Raw genomic sequence first — 8412 nt, 5'->3', positions numbered from 1 at the left:
TATACCTGGGTTGCGGGCACATCCCCAGTAGGAGATGTGCAGGAGGCAGCTGATCGATGTTTCTCTCTCATCGATGTTTCAAACTTTATATCCCTCTCACTTCCTCTCTGTAAAAAATCAATAAAATATATTTTTTTAAAAAAGGTTACTGGTTCTATTTCCAATCAGGGCGCATACAGAAGGCAGCTGATCAATTTTCTGCTCTCACATCAATGTTTCTCTCTCTCCCTCTCCCTTTCCCTCTCTCTAAAAATCAATTTTAAGATCTTTAAAAGCAAAAATTGTGATTATTCCAACACCTGTCATGCTTGGACCCTAACCTTCATGTCAGTTCAGAGCCACTGTGGTTTACTTGATAGTGCTACCTTTATCTCATTCATATCATTTTGAAGAGGTTCCTGCTTGGCAGTGTTTTATTTTTGTACTGAAAATGCTGTCTGAATGTAGAGGTTTTTATTTTGATGGATACCCTTGTTATAAAGCTCAAGTTAACAGCAGTGCTGTTAAGGATAGCTGCCCCCTGACAGTTATACCAGTTTGGATTTAGGCAAGATTAGAATTTAGATGAGAGACAAAAATCCTAGCATTTTATTAATCTCATAAAGAAACTAAAGCCGAGAGAACCTAAGTGACTGCAGCTAATGTGTAAAAGTGCCTTGAGGGTACTAGAAACTGAGAAATAGGAGCCAGGGAAACTTCCTTTGCAGAATTAAGGTCTAAGGTCTGCTAGTTACAGAGGGTAGAGGAGGAGCAGATTGAGACCTCTCTGATCATTTTAAGGACCGCTCAAGTATTTTTGCTGTAGGCATTTCCCCCTTATTAGAAGCTGTCCCACCCATTTGTTTCTCCAATTATTTCTTCTCAAGCGAGTGATTAGCCAAAGGCCTCATTGAAGTGGAGATTAAGTCCTTGCTCTCTAACTCCTTAGAGAATTTTATAGGATTATTACCAATTTTTCACCTACTGACCAGGTTTATCTGCTTGGGGAGACTGGGTTATGCAGTCTGTTCTACAAGAAGAAGATTGTACAGACTACGGGCATTTCTGGCAATCTATTTCCCAGACTTAATAGTACAAGAAGGACAATGTTTCAGCTACCCAAATAGAACAAGCAGTTTAACTACACATCAGAATGTTATTTTGGGACTTTCCTGTGTCTGTTCTTGGTTTGTTCAGATGAACACTAGTAAATTCCACTGTAGTAAGAATTATGAAAGGTGTGCTCACCTTATGTGCACATGTTCCAACCTAAAATAAGGATAAGCTTGAAAAGCTAAAAAGGAGGAAACTCATATTTTAAATTATGATTTAGTAGCCAAATCCTGACCTGTTCTTATCCTGAAGAGTTGCTGATATCTGACTTGTGAACCTTCTAATCATTGTTCTAAAGGTAAAGGTCAATGGATGAAGCCCCTTTGGAAAATCCCTAAGGCACATCCTATATAATCTATACTAATAAAAGGGTAATATGCTAATTAAACCAGACGTCCAACCGGACATCTGTCCAGACAAAGCCACAGCGGCTGTGAGGGCCTAGGGCTGGCAGCACAGGAGAGGCACCACCGCAGGATAGGAGGCGGCACTGCCGCCCCTTTCACAGAGGCAGCGCAGGAAAGGCCTCAGCACAGCCCTTCCGCAGCGGCAGCAGGAGAGGGGGCTGTGCGGTCCCGGTCCCAGTGTTGCCCCTTCTGTAGAGGCAGCCACAGAGGCAGCAGCATGGTCTTGGGCCCGGTGCCATGCCTCTGAGGAGGCTGGACAGGGTGCAACCTGCTGTGCCTCAACCTCCCACAGCCCCTCCCCCAGCCGACCTGGCCCCAGATTGCCCCCCACCCACCAGTGGGTGGAGGGCGGGGCCAGCAATAAGAAGCAAGGGCCGGCAGCCACAGCGCCAGCAGTGGGGCAGCAGCAGCAGGGTGATGGGGGTGTTGCCTTCCCAGGATCGGTCCAGTTGCCTCCTGCAGAGGGAGGCCAGACTGCGGTAGGACATCCCCTGAGGGCTCCCGGACTGTGAGAGAGGGCAGGCCGGGCTGAGGGACTCCCCTCCCATGCATGAATTTCCGTGCACTGGGCCTCTAGTCCTATATAATAAAGAGCTAATATGCTAATTAGACCATACAGCCAAATGTCCTTCCGGACAACTTTGTGGACAAAGCCAGGTTTGCTAGGGCTGAGGCAAGAATGACTTTCCTGATCAACCAGTGGGTGGGGAGTGGAGCCAGTGAGCCTGTGCCGCCAAGCCAGCCATGGTGGTCCCGGCACCCCTCCATCTGCAGAGGCAGTGGGGGAGGCGACGTCGCAGACCTGGTCCCGGCACCCTCCCTTCCCTAGAGGTGGCAGGAGTGGGCTGCGCAGTCCCGGTCCTGGTGCCGTGCCTTCCACAGAGGCAGCGGGAGAGGAGCTGTGCGTCCCAGTCCTGGTGTCAAGCCTTCTGCAGATGAGGCAGGAAAGGGAATGGGGCGCGACCATGGTGCCTCACCTCCCACGGCCCCTCCCCCAGCCGGCCCGGCCGATCGGCCCCTCCCCAACCAGTGGGGTTGGGCAGAGACAGCACTAAGGAGCAGCAAGCCAGCTTCTGATTGAGCGGTACTCCTCCCTCCCCCGCTGCTCATCCAGAAGTCAGGCTCAAGGCTGGCAAGCACAGCAGTGGTGGCGGGAGCCTCTCCCACCTCCATGGCAGGTGAGCGGTAAAGAGCAAGGGGTCCTGGACTTTGAGAGCCCCGGTCTGCGAGAGGGATATCTGAGTGCTGGCTTAGGCCTGGGGGGGATTAGGACTAAGTCGGCAGGCAGACATCCCCTGAGGGGTACTGGACTGCAAGAGGGCGCAGGCTGGTATGAGGGGACACCCCCCCCCCAGTGCACAAATTTCATGCACCAGGGCTCTAGTTTAATAATAACAGAAACTGCAGCATTTAACATTTATCAGGCTGTGTGCCAGGCAACAATGCTAAATGCTTTTTATAAATTTCATGTAATTCTCACAGTAGTACTGTGGGTACATACTAATGATTTCCATTTTACTAATTGGATAACTGTGTCTTAAAGAAGTTAAATGACTTGCCTACTAGTAAAATTTCACAGCCTTAGTGGTGAATCTATGTGAACCCAGTTGTCTGTCTTCAACATCCATTTTTCTTATCTCCTCCTATTTATTGTCACCATTACTTAGGTTTGAAGAAGTCTTTCTTCCCTAACTTTATCCATTCTTAAATCAAAACCTTCCCCTAAAATAGTCCAGGGATTTTTTAATGTGTGATTTTCTTTTCTACAAGGTTAAAATTATAAATAAAATTAGTAAGAGCCTTTATATATTGGAACTTAAGAGGTTTGTTCATTATAGAGATTTGGTAGGAAAAACAATATCCTTTTGAAAAGCTCTTGATGGTATTCATAGATAAGTGACTGAAAACTGAAACTGATGGATACTGTTAAACAATGAGATGGTAAGATTGATTATATTGGTTATGGTAAAAGCTAAAACATTATTCTAGTTTACTAGAAAGTCCAAGAGCTGCCAGAAGACATTGGAGAGAAGAAAATACACACCCTCCGCATGACCCACATTTACTTTATTAACTTGAATCTTTCCTGTCTGCTAAACTACTTGTTGATTAGAAATCTCAACTCCTAAGTTGTACTTTAAGAAATCTAGCCTTTTATTGTCCTGGTTTAAGAGTGACTCAGACTCTTCCCAGAATTCAAGTTATTGGGCTTGGACCAATTGAATATTACCTATGGATAAATATAAGGTCATGTGATAAACTGAACTCTATATAGTGCATACTGTATGATGTATATTAAATATGTATTCAAGTTAACTCTAGAAAGCCTAAAAGTTGATGAAGTAGTATATATCAAAAAGCCTTAAAATAGACATACCCTTTCCCCTGGCCAGTGTTGCTCAGATGGTTGGAGCACTGTTCAACACACCAAAAGATGGTGGGTTCAATTTCTGGTCAGGGCACATACCCATGTTGTGGGTTCAATAAAAAAAAATATATATATATATATATTCTTTTACTCACTATTCCCATGTAGAACATTAGACTGTGAAAATAGTGAAACAGCCCTAGCCAGTTTGGCTCAGTTGATGGAGCGTCGGCCTGTGGACTTAGGGGTCCCAGGTTTGATTCCAGTCAAGGGCATGTACGTTGGTTGCGGGCACATCCCTCATGGGAGGTGTACGGGAGGTAGCTGATTGATGTTTCTCTCTCATCGATGTTTCTAATTCTCTATCCCTCTCCCTTCCTCTCTGTAAAAAATCAATGAAATATATTTTTTTAAAAAAAAGAAAGAAAATAGTGAAAAAGGTGCAAGAGATTTAGCTATTAAGCTACTCCTCTCAGCTTTGTTTATACAAATGAAAATTAGGACAACCTAAATATCTACCAGCATTGGTCAAATAAATTATGGCTTATTTGTTCAAAAGAATAATATTCAAACATTTAAAATTGTGTTTTAAATTACTAGCTAATTGACACCATGTTTATGATACAGGGAAATTCTGATAATCTGGCATTTTGCTATCTGAAAATTCCAGTTGGTCTTGAAGAAAGTTCCCATATTCAAGAATAATCTCAAATGGTTTGATGATCCAACCATACTCATTTCTGTAGTAGAATTGAGTGTATAAGGTCCGAATTGTAGGTTCAATTGTAACAGAATTGAATTGAATAAGAAGAATTAGTGTTTGCTGTGTGGCCATATTAATACTTGGCTGTCATTCAAATATTTTAAGGAAGATGCAAAAATGTAATGCTTTTAAGAGCAGAAGAGGTTTTATATCATGAACAGAATGCAACATAACCCCACCTTCTTAAGAAATAAAATTAATATTTCATCAATAGCTTATTTGAGAAGAAATAAATAGAAGAACCCACTCCAGTGCCAGATGACTAGAGAGGCACTGTGATTACCCATCTTACTAGGAACACAGCCAGGGGTGGGCAAACTTTTTGACTCGAGGGACACAATGGGTTCTTAAACTGGACTGGAGGGCCAGAACATAAGCATGGATGGAGTGTTTGTGTGACTACGTTTTTAAAAAATCAAAACCTGAAAAGGGAAAGACTTGGAAGTGATGTGTTGAAATATTTACAGAACATAAATTTTTTTTAAGATTTTAAGGGTCATGGGCTCTCAAACTCCAGAAGCTGGGTCAGTCAGAATGAATTTCAGATTTGTAAAGAGTGGTCAGAGAATAATTTGTTTTTCTACTGAGCTTGCAGTTACGAGCTTGTAAAACTTGAACTACAACAACTACCTTGCCACCTGGGGGAGAGCCCATCTAAAAATGAAGCTGGACCAGAGAAAATAGCACCAAAAGAGGGAGAGATAGAAACTAGGTCTCCATATCATCATTTGAGCCACTCTATCAGGCGATGCCTGACTTGGACTTCTTTTGCTATATGAGAGCCTCTAAATTCCTTTTTAGTTTGTCAATTTGGCTGTGGTTTTCTGTCACTTGTAACTGAAAAACACCCTACAATCTCCTTGAAGGTCATAAGGTCCAACCACTTCATTTCATAAATTGAGGTTTGGAGAAGTAAAATGACTTGCCTAAGGTTATACAGCTAAATGGTAGAAAACTGGGACTAAACCTGGCCCTGCTATTTCTATACAAGGTCATTACTCCAGCATAAATCAGTTTAAATAGGTTTGGGGTAAAGTATGTGATAGGTTTGAGGGTGCCATTTAAAATAAACTAATAGAAATCATACCTACTATTAAAAAATGTGTCTTTTGGAATGATAGTGACTCCTTTTAGCAGAGAATTGACCCTAGTGTTATAGCTCTTATTTTTCTAAACTATTGGATAAGAGTTATGTCCATAGTTCAAGACTGATATCGTAGTAACTCAGCATCTGTGAATTTAGTGGGTAATTTTTTGGCTAGCTGTACCAATCTTGCCTATTCCCTGTGCCTTCTAGGCTTCTAGAATCATCAGACTCAAACATGGGTGTGTCCAGAACTATGAAATGAAATATGGAACTCAAATATGTGCCATATTCTACCCTGCCTTCGGGCTATGCATATGTTGTTCCCTCCATCTGTATTGCTTATCCCTAAGTTCTTCATGTTTTCTCATCTTTCAGGTCTCAGCTGAAATCCACCCTCTTCAGAGATACCATCCCTGACTATCCTAGGTAGCTCACATTGTTCTCTTATTACTTGCCCTGTTTGTTCTTTAATAAGTTTCTAATTTATATTTATTTACCAGGTTCTTTGATTTACCACTCCATGCCCAGTGTCTAGCACAGGACCAATAGGGGGTACTCAATAATTTTTTTGTTAAATGATTGAATTTTATATATCCAGGTTTCAAGAAAAATAATAAAAAGCACTAAGTATTTGGGTCTTTCCCCTAGTGCAAGCATGTCAAACTTGCGGCTGCAGGCGGCATGCCCCAAGATAAGAGTTATGTCCATAGTTCATAACTCATCGGCTGTGAGTTTGACATGCTTGCCCTAGCCTGTCCCAAGTACCTTAATTGCCTTCACGCTTCCACTGACTAGACATATGGCACAAATGCTGTACTTAACTACTGTACTGCATTTTTGAGTTAATATTTTACTACCTTTGTTCTGCAGATTGTCATACCTTGTTTTTTCTCTTTGTGACTTCTCACCTACCCACTAACTCAGATTCCTCACACTAAAAGGGTGTTTCAGAGAAGTAGGGTGGCCCTGAGAGCAGGGGAGGAAGAATGAAATGACAAAGGCCACCAGAAATCTCTTTCAGGACTCTAATCACTCTAAGGTCATGTCAAGAATAAGAGGGACTTTGAGTGCCTTTTTTCTTGCTCAGTGCCCTCTACTTGAGTGCTTAGCTGGCAGGCGGGCACCTTTTCCTCCTCAGTTATTGTCAGAGCAACATGAAGGTCAGGCAGAGAGAGACAAATGAGAGCAGCTCTGGGAAGGGAGGTTACCACGGTAACAAGCAGGCGGGACTGCTATTTGGAAACCAGCCTAATCTTTTTCCTCCTTCTCCCTCCTTCTCAGCACTAGAAGACGGGTATTGTTTAGCTGACCTGCATCCTTGGGGTGGAAACATAATCCCTTTCTGACAGTTCCCAGTGACACTGGAGTGAGCTGCTTTGCATTTTAATTTGATAAGCAGCAGCGGTGGTTTTCTCAGAAGTGTTGGAAACATGGTTTTTTCTGGCCCTGTTCCAGGTAGGATTCTGGTTACCTTAGACAGGGGGTTTGGGATTGTTGTTTATTTCTCAGCAAAGATTTTGCATATTTGCACATGCATAGAAGATGTCACATAGTTCTCAAATGAGAATCGTGTACAGGACGTCTCTAGGTTATGAATATCTGCCTTCTGAAGGTCATAGAAATGTTCATGTAGTACTGCCCCATCCTCAGTTCTTAGGAACAACCCAGCTATTTGGGGCTAGTCCTATTGCCAGTGACCTGTGCAATGGAAGTACTGGCTTAATGTCCTTACCCTATGCCTCCCCCTTCTACTTATATGCCCCCCTATCCTTTTTTTCATCACCTACCTGCCCATTTTCTTATCAATGTAGGTCTCTTTTCTTATAATGAACCTAAACCTTCACATATGTAAACATCTTTCCCTTTTGCTTTAAAATAAAAATAGCTTTTTAAAAACTACAATAATAAATTCTTAATATAATGGAAAATCAAATACTGGAAAATGTAAAAGAGAAACTAAAAATCATTCAGGTTCTCACTATCAAAAAATGACTATAAGAATATCCTTCCAGCCCTAGCCAGTTTGGCTCAGTGGATAGAGTGTCAGCCTGCAGACTGAAGGGTCCTGGGTTCAATTCCAATCAAGGGCACATGCGGAGGTTGCAGGCTCGATCCCCAGTGGGGTGAGTGCAGGAAGCAGTTGATCAATGATTCTCTCTCATCATTGATGTTTCTATCGCTCTCTACCTCTCCCTTCCTTTCTGAAATTTAAATATATATATCGCCTGCCCTGCCGCCATCCTGGCCTGCTATCTGTGCCTCGGGGAGGCGGGCATCCATGTGCGACCTGACCTGGGGCAGCCAGGTGGTGCAGCAGCGATCGCCCAGCCCTGCCCGGCCTCCATCCGGACATCCCATGTGCGACCCGACCCGGGGCGGCCGGGTGGGGCAGCAGCAATCCACCAGCCTGCCTGAGTATCCCGTGTGCGACCCAACCCGGGGTGGTGCCCCAACCCCTGGATCGGCCCTGCCATGTGCGCGACCCAGGGAGGTGGGGCAGGCACCGAGGTATCGGGCCGGTCATCTGCCACCCGGGGAGTGGGCCTAAGCCAGGCGGTTATCTCCCGAGGGGTCCCAGACTGTGAGAGGGCACAAGTAGGGCTGAGGGACACCCCCCACCCCCTCCAGTGCACAAATTTTTGTGCACTGGGCCTCTAGTCTATATAAGAAAGAGCAAGGCTTTTAAAGAATGATT

The 8412-nt window shown here is 43.9% G+C and overlaps 1 protein-coding gene across 3 annotated transcripts in view; it reads left to right on the top strand.

Moving 5' to 3' along the window:
- ZNF609 (zinc finger protein 609) overlaps positions 1 to 8412 on the top strand; it is a 177389-nt gene that overhangs the window by 95852 nt on the left and 73125 nt on the right. The window contains exon 1 of one of the 3 annotated variants that reach the window (XM_015568520.1): positions 6072 to 6143. The exons of the other annotated variants lie outside the window; for them this stretch is intronic. The gene's annotated coding sequence lies outside the window, so the exon portion shown is untranslated. Of the gene's footprint in view, positions 1 to 6071; positions 6144 to 8412 lie in introns of those variants that run through there. 3 annotated transcript variants of the gene reach the window in all.

This window comes from Myotis davidii, unplaced genomic scaffold (assembly GCF_000327345.1).
Source record: "Myotis davidii unplaced genomic scaffold, ASM32734v1 scaffold461, whole genome shotgun sequence".
Classification (NCBI taxonomy): Eukaryota; Metazoa; Chordata; class Mammalia; order Chiroptera; family Vespertilionidae; genus Myotis; species Myotis davidii.
This window is presented reverse-complemented; position numbering and strand designations above follow the sequence as displayed.